Raw genomic sequence first — 23,877 nt, forward strand, 5'->3', positions numbered from 1 at the left:
AAGGAGGGGACATAGTTAATGTTCCCCTAAAAAAAAAAAAAGTAGCAGGTTAGCTCGCCTGGGCGAACTGAGCTCGCCTGGGCGAGCAACCCCTGCACTCAAAATATAAAAATGAAGGAGGGGAACGTTTTTGTATCCAGAAACTTCCCCCCCTTCATTCAAGAAAGAAAGAACACGAAGGCTTGTGGTTCTTGCCCCCTCAAGCCACTTTTGGTTGCCTTTTGCTTTCATTTTTGGTGTTATCATTCACTCCAACAAGTAAGTATTCCATCCTTGATGTTTTTCGCTTCCCATTGATGTGTTTTCTTCATCTTTTGGTACTCTAAATTGTGAGAACATGCTTATATTTGTGAGGCAGTTTTGGTTTGCTTTGATCCTTGTTTTCTTGGGTTGAGGATTTGGATGAGAAGGCCTTAGGCCTAGGTTGTATTCTGAAGCAATGGGGCATGCCACATTGTCCCCATCCTCTTGCAATTTATGTTCAAACATGCGCTTACCAAGTGCTCGGTGAAATGCCCCAATGATGAATGAATATGATTTTGCAAAATTGGGATGGTGGGGCTATTTTGTGTATGTAGAGACAGCATAGGAAAGTCAAAATAGATGCCCAAATGCAGTCCCAAGCTTGGGGACCCAAACTTTTTAAGCTTCAATGCAAGAAAACATACTCATGACTAGGAACCCAAAGTTTGGTTTTAGGATTAGAAAAGCATGAAAATAGGGACTTGTTTGTAAGAATTTGGGCTGCCCCATGATTGGCACTTTGCACCTAAGTAACGTGGGAGATGCTTTTCAATGGTGTGTAGATATGTGTGTAAATATATATGGCATAAAAATATGTATATATGTGAATATATGGCATGATAATACCTTGCAAAGTGAATGAATAGTAAATAATGCATTTCAAAAATGTATATTTGTGGATAGGTAACGTAAAAATACCTTTTAAAATATGTATATTTGTGGATAGGTAGCATAAGAAGCCTTTCAAAAAAAATGTACCCATGCCAAAAATGGCACAAGAATGCTTCCCAAATGAATATATGATGTGGAATTGCTCCTCAAGTGTAGATAGATGGCATGAAAGTTCCTTTTCAAATGCAAGTGTGTGCGTGACGTGAGATTGGCTCTCCAATGTGCATATATGTAAATAAATATGAATGAAACAACAAAAATTTGTATGTTAATAAAATACTTCAAATGTGTGTGGGTAGTTTGTGGTAGCAAAATAGTTAGGATATGAACATATGTAATTTTGGCACGATACCTTGAGCGTGCGTGTAAGTATTCTTTCCGAAAAATATATATGTGTGGTAACTAGAATGTTTTGAATATCCTTGTATGTTGATATAAATAATAGGATATTTTCTACACATACGCGTGTGCATAAATGGATTACGTGAGTCCGTTCTCCATCAGAGGGATTAACACGACCGTTTTTGCGTTAAGATAAGTGTTATCTTGTAAAACTAACTTCCAAATGTTTGTTTTCGCAGGAAATGGCCCCGAGGAAACTTGCCTCAAAGAGATCCAGGAAGGATAAGGCGGCCGAAGGAACTAGTTCTGCTCCCGAGTATGATAGTCACCGTTTTAGGAGTGCTGAACACCAGCAGCGCTTCGAGGCCATCAAGGGATGGTCATTTCTCCGGGAGCGATGCGTCCAGCTCAGGGACGATGAGTACACCGATTTCCAGGAAGAAATAGGTCGCCGGAGGTGGGCATCACTGGTTACCCCCATGGCCAAGTTTGATCCAGACATAGTCCTCGAATTTTATGCCAATGCTTGGCCAACAGAGGAGGGCGTGCGTGATATGAGGTCTTGGGTGAGGGGTCAGGGGATCCCGTTTGATGCAAATGCTATCGGCCAGCTCCTGGGATATCCTTTAGTGCTGGAAGAGGGCCAGGATTGCGAGTATGACCAGAGGAGGAACCGGTCTGATGGGTTCGATGAGGAGGCCATCGCCCGGTTACTATGTATACCGGGGCAAGATTTTGCCCAGACTGCTGCCGGGAGACGGGTGCGGATCATGCGCACCAACATGACCACCCTGACTCAGATATGGATGACATTGCTGCTCAGTAACATCCTGCCCAGTGACCATAATTCCGACCTCCCCCTGCCGAAGTGTCAGCTGGTGTACGCCATCCTGACGCGGATGAGCATTCATGTGGCTCAGCTAATCGCTGATGCCATCTATATATTTGCAGGTATGACGCCTACCAGGCACCCTCTAGACCCAGATAAGTCCAACAGGGCCCTGGGATTTCCCGCCTTGATCACAGGACTCTGCCAGTCGTTCGGCGTCCCCGTCACACCTAGCAAGGTGATTCGGCCGCCCATCACCCGAGCTTTTATTGAGAAGTACTACACGCAGAGACAGGTCCAGGGTGATGCATCACAGGCCGCGGACGCGCCGCCACCTCATCAGGCTGGTCCAGCCGGATTGTTTGATACAGAGCAGTATTTACGGCATTTGGTTCGCCAGCAGGCGACCAACCACCGAGCACATGTATAGACTGATGATTGTCTTTATCAGATGAGTCTCGGCCTGCAGAGCCAGGGCTTTACTTCTTTTCCGTGCCCTACTCCGGACCAGTTCAGGGCAGAGGTCGCATGGCCTGGAGATTGGCCCGAGGACAGGGCAGGAGAGGCACCAGCAAGGGCACCAGCAGAGGCTCCCGACGAGGTAGATCAGGCCCGCGAGGACGAAGAGATGACCGATTTACTTGACTTCTTAGGAGGGAGCGGTGCCACATGATTGGGAGATCTCTTGATCCATATTTCTTTTTGTTTCCATTTGTTTTTCTGTTACATATCATCTTATTTTGTGTTTGACTAAGGGACTGACGTTTGTTTCATGTTTTGACTTTTGTTTTGTACATACATATCACTTGAGTTGTTATGTCGGTATTTGTTTCGTTGTTGTCAATAATGTTTGTTGAAATGCTGGAACCGCGTAGAGTTTTTTTTCATTTTAGGAACGTCGTCCTAAAAATAATAAAATAAAATGAACCAAAAATCCTAATAAAAAGAAAGAAGCGCTGTGAATAAAAGTCATGTTCATAAAGAAAATAAAAAGGTTTTTATTTATACATGTATGTAAAAGGAAATGTGTATAGAAGGATTCTTGTGTGTAAATGATGCGTGGAAAGGAATTCTTGTGTGTGTGAGCAACGAGTGTATATGAAGAAACCTTTGTGTGAACCATAAGGGTGTGTTGGGAAAAATGAAAATCTTTGAATGTAAATAGGGTTTGTATATAGACCATGTGACGTAAGAAGAAGAGTTCTAATGCGTGTACAGAAAAAGTTTGTCATAGATGTATAAAGAAAGATTTTCCTCATAAAGAACCACAAGTGTATAGTTTTAGTGAACATATTTAAAAATAAAGCAAAAAGTAAAAAGAAAGAAAGACCACAAAGATTGACATGTTGTAGTTAAGAAGTATGAATCATTCGTAAAGAGCAAACGCATCTTCTGGAAACAAGGGACCGATGCTAAGAGTTTATTTTTCGGAATGAACCGAGATAAGGATGGATGAGTGCATTGAACTGATGAAAGAACATAATTTGGAAACGTTGGGTTTGTCTGTGTAAATTCCCAACCGTAGTGTCACAATGCCATAACTAATTTTGCACGTTATTTTCAAATCATCATTGTCACGCGTGCCTTATGGAATAATACGGAAGTTCGGGCCGAGAGAGACACCTTGACACCCAAATTTGTCTCGCCCCAGATATCAAGATTGGGGTTCCCACGATAAAAGATCCCATTGAGACACAACCTTAGACCTCTTTGAACCTTGGCCTATCAAAAGAATCCTCCTCCTTTCCCCCGAAGCAAAGGACAGTGAAATCTCCTCAAGGGAGAGCGAATGGAATGTTAAAACCCGATTTCCCAAAGAAAGGGATGGGGAAGGAAAAGTGAAAAGAAAGAAAAGGAAGAAATGGAAAGAAAGAAAAAAGAAAAAAATGAAAATAAAGAAAAGAACAGAAGAAAGGAAAGAAGGATTCCCGATCAATGATCGAAAGGAAGTAAAAAGGGAAAAGAAGCAATTCTCGATCAATGAAAGAAGGAGGATAGAAAGTCTCCAAAAGCCATATTGCCACTGAGAATCATTCTTGACTGGAAATATCCCACCCCACATGAACAAAGAGGAAAAGACCGAAACACCCAGATTCCTCTCCAAAAACACTGACCTCGAGAAAATCCTATTGGTTCGTGATCGTACGTTTGATTTATGATTCGATAGGAAGTTGCGTGCAAAATAGAGTCCTGGTGCAGTTATGGTTTGGGAATAGGATAAGACACTTGCCTTGTGAGTTTTATACACTATGAGTGATTTATTTTCAGCTTAGCCCGATGTTTCCCCTGCGTGTTCATTTGAAAGCTAGAAGTTGACATCCTACCCTTCATTCTCGGTTACAAGGAAGATTACCCATGTCACAAGTATATTGTTTCTCTAAGATGTGGTGCTCTCGCGAATGATTTATTTTTCTTTGCAAAAAGCTTGTTATCCTTTTAGGTGGAAAAACCCGGTGGACCGTTCGGTCCCGCCAACACCCTTTTCCGGAGCCACATGAATGAATTGCGTTGTCATTCATGTGTCATCCATTTTCGAGTTTGGAGCTGTGTTCCATGATTGCCTAAGAGAGGACCCTCAAGGCAATCCTCCATTCTCGTCCTTTTCCGGAGCCACATGGATGTTATTGCTTAGGGTTGTTCATGTGACCTCCACTTTTGAGGTTGGAGTTGTGTTCCATGATTGCCTAAGAGAGGACCCTCAAGGCAATCCTCCATTCTCATCCTTTTTCGGAGCCCATGAATTGCGTTTTCGTTCATGTGTCCTCCAATTTCGAGTTTGGAGCTGTGTTCCATGATTGCCTAAGAGAGGACCCTCAAGGCAATCCTCCATTCTCGTCCTTTTCCGGAGCCACATGAATGAATTGCGTTGTCATTCATGTGTCCTCCATTTTCGAGTTTGGAGCTGTGTTCCATGATTGCCTAAGAGAGGACCCTCAAGGCAATCCTCCCTTCTCATCCTTTTTCGGAGCCACATGAATGAATTGCGTTGTCATTCATGTGTACTCCATTTTCGAGTTTGGAGCTGTGTTCCATGATTTCCTAAGAGAGGACCCTCAAGGCAATCCTCCATTCTCATCCTTTTCCGGAGCCACATGAATGTTATTGCTTAGGGCTGTTCATGTGTCCTCCACTTTTCGAGTTTGGAGCTGTATTCCATGATTGCCTAAGAGAGGACCCTCAAGGCAATCCTCCATTCTCGTCCTTTTCCGGAGCCACATGAATGAATTGCATTGTCATTCATGTGTCCTCCATTTTCGAGTTTGGAGCTGTGTTTCATGATTGCCTAAGTGAGGACCCTCAAGGCAATCCTCCATTCTCACCCTTTTTTGGAGCCACATGAATGTTATTGCTTAGGGCTGTTCATGTGTCCTCCATTTTCGAGTTGGGAGCTGTGTTTCATGATTGCCTAAGTGAGGACCCTCAAGGCAATCCTCCATTCTCACCCTTTTTCGTAGCCACATGAATGTTATTGCTTAGGGCTGTTCATGTGTCCTCCATTTTCGAGTTTGGAGCTGAGTTTCATGATTGCCTAAGTAAGGACCCTCAAGGCAATCCTCCATTCTCACCCTTTTTTGGAGTCACATGAATGTTATTGCCTAGGGCTATTCATGTGTCCTCCACTTTCGAGTTTGGAGCTGAGTTTCATGATTGCCTAAGTGAGGACCCTCAAGGCAATCCTCCATTCTCACCCTTTTTCGGAGCCCCATGCATGTTATTGCCTAGCGCTGTTCATGTGTCCTCCACTTTCGAGTTTGGAGCTGTGTTTCATGATTGCCTAAGTGCAGACCCTCAAGGCAATCCTCCATTCTCTCCGTTTGCGGAGCTCCATGAATGTCATTGCCTAGCGTTGTTCATGTGTCCTCCATTATCATGCGCGAAGTCTCTGGTGACTGGGAAACACGTTATTCTGTTGTTTACCGGATCGGTTTCTTCGCTGTCATATGTGTATATGTGTATATGTGTATATGTATATTATATTCGTTGTTCTTGTAGTTGTTTGTATTTTGTTTTGTGCAGAAGAAAAAGAGAAGGAGTAGAGACGAGAGTCGTCATCACGGAAAGGGCAGGACGGACGAAATCAGTGTCCTATCTCTGCTTTCCTCTTATCTCCGATGAGAGGCAAGTAAAGAGGGGCAACTGTCATACCCTAATTTCGTCCGGGGATTATTATTTGATGATATACAACATTTGATTGGCCGCTTCGAGACACTTGGCGTCCTTGGTTGCACAATGAATGAAGTCCCGAGACGTGTCAAAAATCAAAAGGAAGCAGGCTTGCGCAATCCGTGAAATTCCGTAATGTGGCGGAAATCGAAAAGATGTGTTTTTGCACAATCCGTAAGTTTCCGTAACTTCTTCGAAAGCTAAAAAAGAGTAAATACATAATCCGTAAGGATTCGTAACCTTGCGGAAGGAAAATAAGTATCGTTACGAAATTCGTAAAGTTTCGTAACGTTACGAAAAAAGAATTACAAAAAAATAGAAAAGGGGGTGCATTTAGTAAATAGGGGGTGTAAATAGCAACCAGGCCCACTTGGGCCCTCCAGAAGATTCCTCCAGAAGGCTGTTGCTTCTGGAGGAAGCAACCTTGCTCCCCTGGGCGAGCTGGGCGGCAAGCTTCTCCCCTATTTTGCTATAAATAGGGGGAGAAGTGAAGAAGAAAAGGGTTCAGCCCCTTAGGCACTTCTCTCTCTCTCGAAATAGCTGAGGAAAATTAGTTCCGTGAAGAAAATCCAAGCCGAGGCGCTTCCGTAATGGTTCCGTAACGTTTCCGTGAGTAATTACGCGAAGATTCTAGACCGTTCTTCAAGATTCATCGTTCGTTCTTCATTTTCTTTAGTCTTCAACAGGTAAGTACCTCAAACCAAGCTTTTCAATTCATTCTATGTACCCGTGGTGGTCCACATTTTGTTTCATGTATTTTTGTTCTCGCTTTCATTTACTTTTTATACCCCCTTTTGACGTGCTTAAGCCATTTATTTAAGTCATTTCTCGCTTAATCTAAAAATAAAATAAATTTCCACCGATCGTTTGAATTGTATCATCCGTTAATTTCGGTTAAAATGAATTCCGACCGTTCGGTCGTGCCGTAACCACGTTGGAAATCAAAAAAAGAGGTAAAATAGTAATATAATAATAAAAAAATACCTTTTAGTAAAATAAAAGCGAAAAATCAATCGGACGTTTTCTCTTTGGGATTTCTCATTCTTAATTGAATTGACTAATAACTAAAGTGAAATTAAGGCTAAAATCAAACTCGCCTAGTCAAGCTCGTCCACAAAAATAGGTTTTTGAAAGTTTATCATTTCAGTTTCTTACTAAGTAAAAAGGATCATTTTTAAGGTCCAACGCCTTAAAATGATCACTTTTCAAGTAAAAAGAATCACTTGATTCACGCATAAGAAAGAACTACGTAGGTCTAATTTCCTCTCCAAAGGAGGGTACGTAGGAGCAAAAGCCCCGCTTTTGTCGACCTCAAAAAATAAAAAGAAATAAAAGTTAAGATAACACAATTCCACAATTCTAAAAAATAGACTGTTGTCCTTTGGGACAAACGTGAGAGGTGCTAATACCTTCCTCAAGCGTAAATACAACTCCCGAGCTTAGAATTTTCATTTTGACCAGTTTCCTTCGGTTTTCCCGACGTTTTCCACAAATAAACGTTGGTGGCGACTCCGCGCATCTTTCCTCCTTTGGAAAGCGCACCTGTGAGCCTCGCCCTCGCTCGCCCGCGAAGGGCACGTTGCGACAGGAGGTTAAAGTGAGTTAATCCTAGTTTGAAATGTCATTTAGGATTGTGGGAAAGCTTGGGCTGTGCAAAGGAGGAAAATGAGTGACCAAAGTGAAGGCAAGAGCCATTTCTAGGGTAAATTGGGTGTTGAGGAGTCAAATTTTGATTCGGTAGAGTTTTCGTCGTAAAACCAGTTTGAGCGAGTTTAGATTAATGTCATAGTTTTGTTTGAGATGAGAGTTTGCTCCAAAATTACCCCATTCTCATTTTCACTTCTCAAACCTTGAAAATCCATTAAATTGAGGGGTTTTAGATACCTAGATTTTGAGTTGCTTTGGTCTGAAGCTTGTCTTTGGTTTAGATATGATTTATACATGATTTAGGACTTGTAGGATCCAATTTGGGCAAATTTGGATGATGGTAAGGGGGATTTCGAAATCTGCCCAATTTGTGCAGCAAAAAGCTGTCAAATTTTGTGCAGCAGAAAATTGTGTTTGTGCAGAAAATGTTGTGTATGGCTGGTTGTGGAAAGGGGTGTACATATTTGGTTCTGGACTTTTTATAGCAGATCCCAACGGTCAAAATGTAGACTTATGTACTAGGGACCTCCAGTAAAATTTTAGAGTCGATCCAACGGTGAACGAATTAGAACGAAGAGAATGTTACTGGGGTATTTGAGTAAGGAAAGCTGTGGTATTGGTTTGTGTTTTGGGCAGAGTTTTCTGCCTCTGCCCTGTTTTCTTGTTTTTGATAGTGCATGATGTTTGGATGTTGAATTGCTTGGATGTTGTGGAAGCTTGGAGGGATTGATGGGGACCCGGTGTTGAGAAGAACGAGGATAAGGGCTACGTGGGAGTACGTGAGCTCAGTTGAAGGTGGGCAACTGGGGATGGTGGATTTATGTGTGATTTGTGGATGTGGAGAGTCGACTTGCACCATCGCCCGATCGCCACCTAGTACCACATCTGACGGGTACCCCATAATCCTACAAGCTTGAAGTGAGAAGGTGTGGAAGAGTCAGTCTTCCTACTTTTATTCGTTGACCACAGAGTGGTACCTGGAGATATGTCGCGGGGGTCAGGAGACCTTGGGGATGTCAGGTGGGGTGATATTTCCCAAAACCAAGCTTGACCAATCCCGACCCAACCCGGGCATAGTCAGTTAGTGAGAACCTGTGATGTACCTAAACAGGCGAGCTCCTGGCAGTCAACCGATAAAAGAACAAAGACCACAAAGCAAGGAGGCTTGTGTGGTGGCTGGCCAGCTATGGATCTTGAGTGATATGCTTGTGTGGTGGCTGGCCAGCTATGGATCTTGAGTGATATCTGGAATATGACCTCTGGTAATCAATTACCAAGGGTGTGTAATCGATTACAAGGCTTAAAAATAAAGACAGGAAGTTAAGATGGTCTCTGGTAATCGATTACCAAGGGCGTGTAATCGATTACCAGGCCTAAAAATGGGATCAGGAAGTTGAGAGGGGTTTTGGTAATCGATTACCAAGGGGTGTAATCGATTACCAGGCTTAGAAATAGAGACAGTATGTTGAGGAGGCCTCTGGTAATCGATTACCAATACTGTGTAATCGATTACACATATGTAATCGATTACACAGTGCATATTGCAGGTTTCCATGTTCTGAAGCTGTGTAACTCGAGTTTGGCCTCTGGTAATCGATTACCATTGTTGTGTAATCGATTACCAGAGATGAAAAGCCTTGAGGCACACCTTTTAATTGCATGTAGTGGTTATGGGACGCATTGTGTTGCTACCGTAGTTAGATCTCTCGTGAAAGAGTCTACCCCTTTCTTTTATTTCTTGTAGATCGCGATGGCAGCACAATTAATCCATGACCGAGTGGAGATGGAGTGCCTAGAGGGAGTTTGGGAGACCCTCGAAGGCAATGCGAGGTGCCGATTCCGTGGCACGATCCGACTCACGGCTACTTCATTGGTACATCCAGAGGAACCAGCACGCACGCTTCAGCGCACCGTGGAGTGGATATTACCTACACCTACTCCATATCGACTAGTGGAGCCAGTCCAAGTGATAGAGGTGACATCATCAGAGGAAGACCCTGAGGAGGACCCAGAGGAGCTACCTCCTGAGCCTGCTGTGGATGCTCTTGACTTTCCAAAGGGTGATGAGGACCCATTCCCTGAGGTGGATTCTCCCGAGGACGTCATGTCGGCATCTGAGGCAGACTCTACGGAGGAGAGCGGTCTTGAGGGGATAGTGACTAGTGGAGGTTCTTCATCATAGCATACGGCTCCTTAGACTAGGATTATATACTTTTTGGGGGTGGGTGTATCTAGTACAGATTATTAGGTTTACTCTTTTTGTTTTTGGTATGGGTAGACCTATTGTATAGGAATTTGATGATTGTATACATGTGGCTGAAGCCACCACAGTGGATACCTTTGCTCTGGATGTCACTATGTATTTTGCAAAACTCCCATATTTTGGACAGCTTTAGATGATGAATGTACTTATGTTTAATCTTGTTATTTGAAAAGAAAGTGTTAACAAACTTTATTTGAAAGAGAGTTCATCGACCGCATTTTATTTTATTATTTTACACGTGACGACCTAAAATGATGGCTGGTATACTTTTATTTTTGAAAGAGCAAAATATTTTAGAGGTTATGCGTGATCAGAAAGAAATGACTCTGAATAGGGTTGTGAACTGGCCATTCGGGACTCTATAGTGATGATTTTCCTTCTGAACTTAATTACTGTGAAAAAGAGAAAGAAACGGAAAAAAAAAAGTTTCCCATGGTTTTTGTTATTTAAATCATTACTATTAAACCAGTCATTATTTAGGGACACCACAATTGGTGGTATTAGAGCAAAACTTGGATTCTAGTGAACCTGTTCATGGTCTTGCTGTGTGAATGCTGTGTATCTCTGAAAATTGGGAGTAGGTTTCGGGGATTGACATTAAGTCACACATTGTTTGTATTTCTACTTTCTTGTCTTAAGCAGGAATGTGCAATTGATTCAGTAGAATTGTTGTGTGTATATGTATGTATAGAGAGAAGGATATTGTTGTAACTGTCATAGCCTGTGTGGTTACGACACGACCGAACGGTCAGAATTCATTTTAACAGAAATTAACGGATATTACAAATCAAATGATCGGTGGAAATTTATTTTATTTTTTGATTAGGCGAGAAATGACTTAAATAAATGACTGAAGCACGTCAAAAGGGGGTACGGAAAGTAAATGAAAACGAAAATAAAAGTACACAAAACAAATGGGGACCACCACGGGTACATAGAATGAATTGAAAAGCTCGATTTGGAAACTTAACCGTTGAAGAACGAAGAACGGATGAAGAACGGTGAATAACGAAGGAAAACCTTCACGGATTTGCTTACGGAAACATCTCGGAAGCACCTCGGCTTGGATTTTCTTCACAGAAACAATTTTTTTCACGCAAAACAGCTGAAATACATCACGAGGGGGATCCGGGACCCTTAGAACATCCCACTTCAGCCTATTTATATGAAAAAGGGGGAGGAGGTTGCCGCCCAGCTCGCCCAGGCCAGAAGCAACCCAGCTCCAAAAAATCATTCTGGAAGGCCCAATTCAAAATTTCAAAATTGCTATTTCACCCCCCAATTTTAATAAGTTCACCCCTTCTTTCGTAATTTACGGAAAAGTTACGGAAGCATATAAGACTTGATTTTCTTCTTTTTTTTCTCTTCCCTCTCACCCTTATTAAGTGAAATATGCTTATTTAGGGTTATGGAAATTTTACGGAAGCATTAGGGGTGTCCCGGAAGCCCCGGAATCCCATTTTTTAACAAAACGGGGGAGGTGGTTGCCACCTAGCTCGCCCAGGTGAGCTAGATTGCTTCCACCTTAAGCAAGAAATTGCCCAGAAACCTCTAGAAGGGCCCAGATTTGAAAATTACTATTTGCACCCTCATTTTACTAAATACACCCCCTTTTACCTTTTTTGGTGATTCTTTTTTCGTAATACTTATTTTCTTTCCGTAAGGTTACGAATCCTTACGGATCATGTATTTACTTTTTTTTTAGCTTTCGAAGAAGTTACGGAAACTCACGGATTGTGCAACAACACCTCCTTTTGGTTTCCGCCACATTACAGAATTTCACGGATCGCGTAACCCTGTTTCCTTTTGATTTCCGACGCGTCTCGGGACTTACAAATTGTGCAACAAAAGGGTACCAAGTATCTTGAAGCGGCCAATTAAAGGTTGCATGTCATCAAGTAATAATCCCCGGACGAAATTAGGGTATGACAACAGGTTAGCTCGCCTGGGCGAGCCACCCCTGCACCAGATTATAAAAAACGAGGGTGGGGAACGTTTTCTACACCCAAAAAACCTTCCCCCCTCATTCAAAAAGAGAGAACTCACGAGGCTTGTAGTTTTTGCTCCCCCAGGCCACTTTTGGTTGCATTTTGCTTTCATTTTTGGTATTCCTACTCACTCCAGCAAGTAAGTATTCAATCCTCGAGTTTTTAGTTTTCCATTGGTGCATTTTGTTCATCTTTTGGTGCTCTAAATTGTGAGAATGTGCTCATATTTGTGGGGCAGTTTTGGGTTGCTTTTTATGCTTGATTTTTAGAATTGAGGGGTTTTAGGGGATGGCCTTAGGCCTATGTTGTATTCTGAAGCAATGGGGCATGCCACATTACCCCTATTCTCTTGCAATTTATGCGTAAACATGCGCCCACCAAGTGCTCGGTGAAATGCCCCAATGACATATGAATATGATTTTGTAAGATTGGGACTGTGGGACTGTTTTATATACATAGGGACAGCATAGAGGATTTGAAATGGGTGCCCCAAATGCAATTCTAAGCTTAGAAACCCAAGCTTTTAGCTTCAATGCAAGGAAACATACTTATGGCTAAGAATCTAAATTTTGGTTTTGAAAGTGGAAAGGCATGAAAATTAGGACATGCTTGTGAGGGTTTTTACTCGAATTTGGCTGCCCCATGAGGGGCACTTTGCACCTAGGTAGCATGGAAAATACCTTTCAATGGAATGTATATATGTGTGTGAATATAGGTAGCATGGAAAACACCTTTCAATATATGTGAATATATGGCATTAAATGTCTTGCAAAGTGTGAATGAGTAGCAAAAATGCCTTTTAACATGTGCGTATTTGAGGATAGGTAGCATTAGGAGCCTTTTAGAAAATGTACCCATGTCAAAAAGGGCCTGAGGACGCTTCCTAAATGAATATATGATGGCATGGAATTTCCTTTTCAAATACAAGTATGTGCATGACGTAATTAGCTTTCCAATGTGCATATAAATAAATGTGAGTGAAACAACAAAAATTTGTATGATAAATACTTCAAATATGTGTAGGTAGTTTGTGATAGCAAAATATTTAGGATGTGATTGGGTGTAAATTTTGACACAATGCCTTGAGCACGAGAATGTGTGTTCTTTTCAAAGATGTATATATGTGTGTGGTAACTATAATGTGCTGGATGTCCTTGTATGTTGACATAAATAGTAGGATATTTTACACATACGCATGTTCATAAATGTGTTACATTAAATGTGTGCATGAGTTCGTTCTAAATCGGAAGGATTAGCATGTCACGGGTCTCTACCAGTCGTTCGGGGTTTCTGTCACACCTAGTAAGGTGATTCGACCGCCGATCACGTGGGCTTTCATAGAGAAGTACTGCACAGCTAGACAGGCACAGGGTGGCGACCCGCAGGCCCCAGACGCACCGCCACCACCTCCTCAGGCTGATCCAACTGGGTCATTTGACACGGAGCGGTATTTACGGCATTTGGTACGCCAACAGGCGGCCAACCACAGGGTGCACGTGCAGACCCATGACTGCCTCTACCAGCTCAGCCTTAGCCTGCAGAGCCAGGGTTTCCCTCCTTTTCCATGCCCTACTCCGGATCAGTTCAGGGCAGAGGTCGCATGGCCCGAAGATTGGCCTGAGGCCCAGGTAGGGGAGACACCCGCAGAGGCTCCCGGCGATGCAGATGAGGCCCGCATGGACGAGGAGATGACCGATTTGCTCGATTTCTTGGGAGGGAGCGGAGCCACATGATCAGGAGATCCCTAGATCCATATTCTCTTTTTATGTTTCCTCTTTTATCTGTTACGTATCATTTTGTTTTTGTTTAACTGAGGGACTAACGTTTGTTTCGTTTTGATTAACTCTTGTTTTGTGCATACATGTCATTTGAACTGTTACGTTAGTACTTACTTCGTTGTTGTCAATAGTGTTTGTTGAAATTCCGGAAACGTGTAGAGTTTTTCATTTAGGAACGTCGTCCTAAAAATAAAACGAACAAAAAATCCTGATAAAAAGAAAGAAACGTTGTGAATAGATGTCATGTTCATAAAGAAAAGAAAAAGGTTTTTTATATGTAAAAGGAAAATGTGTATAAAAGGATTTTGTGTGTAAATAATGTGTGAAAAGAAATTCTTGTGTGTGTGAGCGACGAGCGTATATAAAGAAACTTTTGTATAAACTACGGGTATGTGTGGGAAAAAATGAAAAAAAGAAATCTTTGAGCATGAATAGAGTTTGTATATAGACCGTGTGGACATAAAGAAAAAAGTTCTAATGTGTATACAGAAAAAGTTCGTGATGTATAGGAATGAGGGTGTACAAAGAAAAGTTTTTCTCGTAGATAACAATGGATGTATAGTTTTTTGTGAACATAAAAATTAAACAAAAAGAAAAAGAAAGGAAGACCTCGAAGGTCAACATGTTATGGTCGTAGGGAGCATAAATCATTCGTAGAGAGCAAACATATCTTCTGGAAACAAGGGACTGATGCTAAGAGTTTATTTTCCTGAATAACCGAGATAAGAATGGATGGACTCATTGAACTGATGAAAGAATATAATTTGGAAACGTTGGGTCTGTTTGTGTAAATTCCCAACCGTAGTATCACAATGTCATAAACATGATGCTTGAGTGCCCACCTGGTTGTGACCATGACTAATTTTGCACGTTGTTTCCAAATCATCATTGTTGTGCGTGCCTTGTGGAATAATATGGAAGTTCGGCCCGAGACCGACACCTTGACACACAAATCTGTTTTGCCCCAAATGTCAAGATCGGGCTCCCGCGATAAAAGACCCCATTGAGACAAAACCATAGACTATTTTGAACCTTGGCCTATAAAAAGAATCCTCATCCTTTCCCCCGAAGCAAAGGACAGCGGAATCTCCTCAAGGGAAAGCAAATAGAATGCTAAAACCTGATTTCCCAAAGAAAGGAATGGAGAAGGAGAAATGAAAAGAAAGAAAAGGAAGAAATGAAAAAAAAAAGAAAAGGAAGAAATGAAAAGAAAGAAAAAGAAGGAATCCCGATCAAAGATCGGAAAGAAGTAAAAAGGGAAAAATCGGAGGAAAACAGAGTAATTCCCGATCAATAAAAGAAAAAGAACAGAAGATCTTCAATCCAGATAAATTTTCGGCAAGGTAAGTGACTACCGGCAAAGGCAAACCCATATTTTGTTAGTTCTTCCTTTCGGATTGCCATTCAAAGTCATTCTCTACTGGCGATATCCCGCCCCACATAAACAAAGAGGAAAAGACCGAAACACCCAACTTCCTCTCCAAAAACACTACCCTCGAGAAAATCCTATTGATCTGTGATCGTACGGGTGATCTTTGATTCGATAGGAAATCGTGTGCAAAATAAAGGCATGGTGCAATTATGGTTTGGGATTAGCGTAAAACACTTGCCTGTGTGAATTTTTATACACTATGAGTGATTTATTCCCAGTTTCAGCTTAACCTGATGTTTCCCCTGAATGTTCATTTAAAAGCTAAATGTTGACATCCTGCCCTTCATTTTCGGTTACAAGGAAGATTACCCTTGGCATGGGTATATTGTTTCTCTAAGATATGATGCTCTCGAGAATGATTTATTTTTCTTTGCAAAAAGCATGTTTGCCTTTTTAGGTGGAAAAAAACCGGTGGACATTTCGGTCCTGCCAACAAATTTTATTCGGAGCCCCATGAATTGATTGTCATTCATGCATCCTCCACCAACGAGTCTGGAGCCCCGCGAATTGATTGCCTAGCGTTGTTCGCCAATTCTCCATTCTCCACTTTTATTTGGAGCCCCATGAATTGATTGTCATTCATGCATCCTCCACCAACGAGTCTGGAGCCCCGCGAATTGATTGCCTAGCGCTGTTCGCCAATTCTCCATTCTCCACTTTTATTCGGAGCCCCATGAATTGATTGTCATTCATGCATCCCCCACCAACGAGTCTGGAGCCCCACGAATTGATTGCCTAGCGTTGTTCACCCATTCTCCATTCTCCACTTTTATTCGGAGCCCCATGAATTGATTGTCATTCGTGCATCCTCCACCAACGAGTCTGGAGCCCCACGAATTGATTGCCTAGCGTTGTTCACCCATTCTCCATTCTCCACTTTTATTCGGAGCCCCATGAATTGATTGTCATTCGTGCATCCTCCACCAACGAGTCTGGAGCCCCGCGAATTGATTGCCTAGCGTTGTTTGCCAATTCTCCATTCTCCACTTTTATTCGGAGCCCCATGAATTGATTGTCATTCATGCATCCTCCACCAACGAGTCTGGAGCCCCGCGAACTGATTGCCTAACGCTGTTCACCAATTCTTCATTCTCCACTTTTATTTGGAGCCCCATGAATTGATTGTCATTCATGCATCCTCCACCAACAAGTCTGGAGCCCCACGAATTGATTGCCTAGCGCTGTTCGCCAATTCTCCATTCTCCACTTTTATTCAGAGCCACATGAATTGATTGTCATTCATGCATCCTCCACCAACAAGTCTGGAGCCCCGCGAATTGATTGCCTAGCGCTGTTCGCCAATTCTCCATTCTCCACTTTTTATTTGGAGCCCCATGAATTGATTGTCATTCATGCATCCTCCACCAACGAGTCTGGAGCCCCGCGAATTGATTGCCTAGCGCTGTTCGCCAATTCTCCATTCTCCACTTTTATTCGGAGCCCCATGAATTGATTGTCATTCAAGCATCCCCCACCAATGAGTCTGGAGCCCCACGAATTGATTGCCTAGCGTTGTTCACCAATTCTCCATTCTCCACTTTTATTCGGAGCCCCATGAATTGATTGTCATTCGTGCATCCTCCACCAATGAGTCTGGAGCCCCGCGAATTGATTGCCTAGCGTTGTTCGTCAATTCTCCATTCTCCACTTTTATTCGGAGCCCCATGAATTGATTGTCATTCATGCATCCTCCACCAACGAGTCTGGAGCCCCGCGAACTGATTGCCTAACGCTGTTCACCAATTCTCCATTCTCCACTTTTATTTGGAGCCCCATGAATTGATTGTCATTCATGCATCCTCCACCAACAAGTCTGGAGCCCCGCGAATTGATTGCCAAGCGCTGTTCGCCAATTCTCCATTCTCCACTTTTATTCAGAGCCACATGAATTGATTGCCATTGATGCATCCTCCACCAACGAGTCTGGAGCCCCGCGAATTGATTGCCTAGCGCTGTTCGCTAATTCTCCATTCTCCACTTTTATTCGGAGCCCCATGAATTGATTGTCATTGATGCATCCTCCACCAACGAGTCTGGAGCCCCGGGAATTGATTGCCTAGCGCTGTTCGCCAATTCTCCATTCTCCACTTTTATTCGGAGCCCCATGAATTGATTGTCATTCGTGCATCCTCCACCAACGAGTCTGGAGCCCCGCGAATTGATTGCCTAGCGCTATTCGCCAATCCTCAATTCTCAACTTTTATTCGGAGCCCCATGAATTGATTGTCATTCATGCATCCTCCATCAACGAGTCTGGAGCCCTGCGAATTGATTGCCTAGCTCTATTCGCCTATCCTCCACACTCGAAATCTTGTTCAGAGACCCATGAATTGATAGCCTAGCGCTGTTCATGTGTCCTCCACCATCAAGTGCGGAGCCTCTGGTGACTTGGAAATGTGGTTTTTGTTATTTCCGAATCGGTTCCTTCGCCAAACTTGTGTATATATGTATATTATGTTATTGGTGTTTTTTGTGGTTTGTGTTTGTTTTGTGTTGTGCAGAGAAAGAAGAAGGAGAGACGGGAGTCATCATCGACTAATCGCGGAAAGGGCAAAGACGGACGAAATCAGTGTCTTATCTTTGCTTTCCTCTTATCTCCGATAAAAGGTAAGTAAAGAGGGGCAACTGTCATACCCTAATTTCGTCCGGGGACTATTGCTTGATGGCATGCAACCTTTGATTGGCCACTTCGAGATACTTGGCACCCTTTGTTGCACAATATGTGAAGTCCCGAGACGCGCCGGAAATCAAAAGGAAGCGGGGTTACGCAATCCATGAAATTCCGTAATGTGACGAAAACCAAAAGGAAGTATTGTTACACAATCCGTGAGTTTCCGTAACTTTTTCGAAAGTTAAAAAAGAGTAAATTCATGATCCGTAAGGTTCCATAACCTTTCGGAAAGAAAATATGTGTCGTTACGAAATTCGTAAAGTTTCGTAACGTTACGGAAAAAGAATCACCAAAAAAAGTAAAGGGGGTGTATTTAGTTTAAAAAGGGTGTCAATAGCAACTAGGCCCACTTGGGCCTTCCAGATTCTTCCTCCAGAAGGCGGTTGCTTCTGGAGGAAGCAACCTGGCTCGCCTGGGCGAGCTGGGTGGCAAGCTCCTCCTTTATTTTGCTATAAATAAGGGGAGGAGTGAAGTGGAAAGGGGTTCAGCCTTCTTGGCACTTCGTATTCACTTGAAATTGTTGAGGAAAATTGTTTCCATGAAGAAAATCCGAGCCGAGGCGCTTCCTTAACGTTTTCGTAACGTTTCCGTGAGTAATTACGCGAAGATTTTCAACCATTTTTCGATATTCATCGTTCGTTCTTCATCGTTCGTTTTTCAACCGGTAAGTACCCCAAATCGAGCTTTTTCAATTCATTCTATGTACCCGTGGTGGTCCCCATATGTTTCGTGTACTTTTATTCTCGTTTCATTTACTTTCTGATCGAGGCCGTACCCGAATCAAATAAACATGAAAATGCAGTAACTAGGAAGTGATCCTAGGTCGTTTCCCAACGAGCAGTGACAAGACAAATGTTCATAATATACTTGCAGTAACAGTAACGATGGGGGGGGGGGGGGTTTGGTTGTTTGGTAATTAAAGAGCAGAACAAATAAAATGGAATACGAAACTACTAATATTAAAAACGGGTTGTTTCCTCTGATTCAGAAGCCACTCTCTTATCCTGGGTTATGGAGAATTCGTCCCTAACAGTCAACCACTTAATCCAACCCTATTTCAATTTACTAAGCGAAAATCAACTTAGGGTTTTCAATACGTGATTAGGCACCACATACACCAGTTAGCCCTTCGTCCATTAAGCATGAACGCAAGTTAGGCTCAGAGGCAATTAATCGAACACGAAGTGTGCACTGATTAATATTCACGAAATTGGGATAACTGGTGAAGGGAAAACTGCCAGGAAACCACATTACAAACGAAACCTCAAAGAGAGATGGGCTTCGTCCTCAAAAGGAAACAACACCAGAAAATCTAGCCTTCCATGGATTCAAACAGAAAACGCAAATGAAACATGAAGCAGAAATGTAAATGAACAAGAACGTAAATGAAGAGAAACGTAAATGAAAGTAGAAGAAGAAGCAAGAATGAACTCGTAATTAGAAGCAGAAAACGAAAATTTGCATTAAGAACGAAAACTGTAACAAGGGAACAGAAAAACGTGAAAACCTAAAACCAAAGCTCTGAATAATGAAAATAGCATAGCAGAATAGAATCCCCTGCACGAATCCCAAGGCAACTATTTAAAAAGAGTCACTCAAAGTCACTGGGCCCTATTACAATACTCTGGCCCAAAACGAAATAAACATTGAACAACATAAAATAAAATTGCGAAATTTCCTAATTAGAAATTAACTAAGGTAAGCGCTGCTTTATTTGCCCTCTTCAAGTCCACAACCAAAATCCGGATTAAGCCCAATGTTTCATTAATTGCTGAAATTAGATTAAAAACATCAAATTAGCTAAATGAGCCCAAATAATAAAACTGCCTAATTAATTGACAATTAAGACCAATCAATAATTAAAATGGTGCAAAAAGGGTTTAGAAAATAGAAGAAAATGATGACACATCACTTTCCGTACCCCCTTTTGACATGTTTCAGTCATTTATTTAAGGGATTTCTCGCTTAATCAAAAAATAAAATAAATTTCCACCGATCATTTGATTTGTAATATCCGTTAATTTCTGTTAAAATGAAATCCGACCATTTGGTCGTGCCGTAACCACGTTGGAAATAAAAAAAGAGGTAAAATAATAATATAATAATCAAAAAATACCTTTTAGTAAAATAAAGCGGAAAAATCAATCGAACGTTTTCTCTTTGGGATTTCTCGTTCTTAATTGAATTGACTAATAACTAAAGTGAAACATAGGCTAAAATCAACCCGCAAAGTCAAGCTCATCCACAAAAAAGTCACTAAAAAAGGATTTGAAAAGTTCAATATCTCAGTTTTTATTACCAAGTAAATGGATCATTTTTAAGGTCCAACGCCTTAAAATGATCACCTTCCGAGTAAAAAGAATCGGTTGATTCACCCTTAAAAAAGAACTACGTAGGTCTGATTTCCTCTTCGATGGAGGGTACGTAGGAGCAAGAGCCCCGCTTTTGTCGACCTCAAAAATAAAAAGAAATAAAAGTTAAGGTAACACAATTTCCACAATTCTAAAAAATAAGGTTGTTGTCCTTTGAGACAAACACGAGAGGTGCTAATACCTTCCTCAAACGTAAGTACAACTCCCGAACTTGGAACATTCTTTATGACCGGTTTCCTTCGGTTTTTCTGACGTTTTCCACAAATAAATGTTGGTGGCGACTCCGCGCATCTTTCCTCCTTTGGAAAGCGCAACCGTGAGCCTCGCCTCGCTCACCCGCAAAAGGGCATGTTGCGACAAGATGCAATCCAGGTTGGAGGAATCATCCAAATCTGAGATGGGCAAATCCTCCACAACAGCAATAGCCTGTCCCTCCCTTCCAGAATGTTGCTGGTCCAAGTAGGCCATATGTTCCTCCTCCAATTCAGCCGCGACAACAAAGACAACAAGCAACTGAGGCCCCTTCTCAACCTTCCTTAGAGGAGTTAGTGAGGCAAATGACCATCCAGAATATGCAATTTCAACAAAAGACAAGAGCCTCCATTCAGAGTCTGACAAATCAGATGGGGCAGATGGCTACTCAGTTGAACCAAGCTCAGTCCCAAAATTTTGACAAATTGCCTTCACAAACTGTGCAGAATCCAAAGAATGTGAGTGCCATCACCTTGAGGTCTAGCAAGCAAATTGAAGTCCATCCACCAATAGTAGTGCCTGCACCTGAACCTGTCAAGCTTCATTCTACACCTGAAAAAGAGGATGAGCTAGCTGCACAAAGAAGAAAGCTTCCTGATCATGAGGGAGATAACAAAAATTTTCATGCAGGTGGACCTTCTTCTAGTAGTTCTGACTTGCAGCAACCTCTTATCCCTCTTCCATTTCCACCTAGAGCAATTCCAAACAAAAAGATGGAAGAAATGGATAAGAAGATCTTGCAGACCTTCAGGAAAGTAGAGGTGAACATACCTCTACTAGATGCCATCAAGAAAATTCCAAGATATGCCAAGTTTCTAAAGGATTTGTGCACCCACAAAAGGAGGCTCAAAGGCAATGAAAGGATTAGCATGGGCAGAAATGTGTCATCATTGATAGGTAAATTTGTTCCTCACATTCCTAAGAAATGTAAGGACCCAGGTACTTTCTGTATACCTTGCATTATTGGGAACATCAAATTTGAGAATGTCATGCTAGATCTAGGAGCATCAGTTAATGTCATGCCTCTGTCCATTTTCATAGAGAAGCATCAGTTAATGTCATGCTAGATCTAGGAGCATCAATTAATTGGCAAATAAAAGTGTTGCTCACCCCATAGGTTTCATAGAGGATGTGTTGGTTTGGGTTGGTGAAATTATTTTTCCTGCTGATTTTTATGTTCTTGATATGGGAGAGGGATTTTCCCATGGTTCAGTTCCAATTATTTTAGGCAGGCCATTTTTGAAAACAGCCCGAACCAAGATAGATGTTTATGCTGGCACATTGTCTATGGAATTTGGTCATATTGTTGTTCATTTTAACATTCTTGATGCCATGAAACATCCATCTGAGGATCATTCTATTTTTTGTGCTGAGATACTTGATCAGATTTTTTATGATTATATGTTTGATTTTGATTCTCTTCATGGTAGGAAACATCCATTTTTATCTGATCTGCATACTTGGCATTCCTCATGCATTGAATCTGAATCTGAGTTTGAATTTGATCCTGTATTTGATCTTTATGCTAAGAGTAAATTTGAATTTGAGTCTGGTTCTGATTTTCTGGGTGTTGTACCTCTTGATGTTGATTTTTTAGAGTCAGCATGCACTAACCATGCTGCAGGAAGTACATATACTTCTGACTTGCTTTATGACGTACAGGCTGAGGAACCCTCCTCTTCTTCTCCTCCCACTGTTCAGCCACCACCCACACCAGAGTTGAAGCCCTTACCAGTAAACCTCAAGTATGCTTATTTGGAGGACAAGGAAAAATTTCCAGTGATCATCTCTACCTCCCTTGCTGCTGAGGAAGAGAAGAAGTTGTTGCTAGTGCTCAAGAAGCACAAGAAAGCCATTGGATGCACTTTAGCAGGCATTCCTAGTATTAGCCCATCTACCTGCATGCATATGATACTTTTAGAGGATGGAGCTAACCTAGTGAGGCAGCCACAACGGCGACTCAACCCCATCATTCTAGATGTGGTGAAAAAGAAGGTGACCAAGCTCTTGCAAGTTGGAATCATCTACCCCATTTTTGACAACCAGTGGGTGAGTCCAGTCCAAGTGGTTCCTAAGAAGACAGGCATCATAGTGATCAAGAATGAGAAGGATGAGTTTATCCCCACAAGAGTGCAAAACAGTTGGCGAGTCTGCATTGATTATAGGAGGCTGAACCAGGCAACCAGAAAAGATCATTTTCCCCTGCCATTCATTGATCAAATGCTTGAGCACTTGGCAGGTAAGTCTCATTACTGTTTTCTTGATGGTTCTTCTGGTTATTTACAAATTCATATTTCTCCTGAGGATCAAGAAAAGACCACATTCACCTGTCCCTTTGGCACTTTTGCCTATAGGAGGATGCCCTTTGGCCTATGCAACGCCTCTGGTACCTTCCAGCAGTGTATGCTTAGCATTTTCAGTGACTTTTTAGAGTGTTGCATAGAGGTGTTTATGGATGATTTTACTGTTTATGGATCCTCTTTTGATGCATGTTTGAATAGTCTGGATAGAGTTCTTAATAGATGCACTGAAACTAACCTTGTGCTGAATTTTGAAAAATGTCACTTCATGGTAGAACAAGGTATAGTTTTAGGGCATATCATTTCTAGTAGGGGCATAGAGGTAGACCCTCCAAAGATAGTTGTTATTTCATAATTACCTTACCCCTCTTGCATGTGAGAGGTTCGTTCTTTTCTTGGCCATGCAGGGTTTTATAGGTGCTTTATCAAGGACTTTAGCAAAGTGGCCCTTCCATTATCCAATCTGCCCTTTCAAGGAGTTTGATTTTGATGACCGGTGCAAAGAGGCTTTTGATTGCCTCAAGCGTGCGTTGACTACCACCCCTATCATTCAGGCACCTGATTGGACAGCCCCATTTGAGCTGATGTGCGATGCGTCCAATTATGCATCGGGGGTTGTCCTTGCTCAAAAGATTGACAAGCTGCCTCGTGCGATCTACTACGCTTTCAGAACTTTGGATGCTGCCCAAGCAAATTACACTACCACAGAGAAAGAGCTATTAGCGATAGTTTTTGCTCTTGAGAAATTTCGTTCATATTTGCTTGGTACTCGTGTTATTGTTTATACTGACCATGCAACTCTAAAGTACCTGTTGAAGAAGGCTGAATCAAAGCCTAGATTGATCAAGTGGATGCTTTGGCTCTAAGAGTTTGATTTAGAGATCCGTGATCGGAGTGGTGCACAGAACCTCGTGGCTGACCTCC

The 23,877-nt window shown here is 42.1% G+C and overlaps 1 protein-coding gene across 1 annotated transcript in view; it reads left to right on the forward strand.

The window, feature by feature from the left end:
* The window catches only part of LOC113000189 (uncharacterized), a 45,618-nt gene that overhangs the window by 16,605 nt on the left and 5,136 nt on the right, over positions 1 to 23,877 (forward strand). The window lies entirely within an intron of this gene.

Source organism: Glycine max, chromosome 18, assembly GCF_000004515.6.
Source record: "Glycine max cultivar Williams 82 chromosome 18, Glycine_max_v4.0, whole genome shotgun sequence".
NCBI lineage: Eukaryota > Viridiplantae > Streptophyta > Magnoliopsida > Fabales > Fabaceae > Glycine > Glycine max.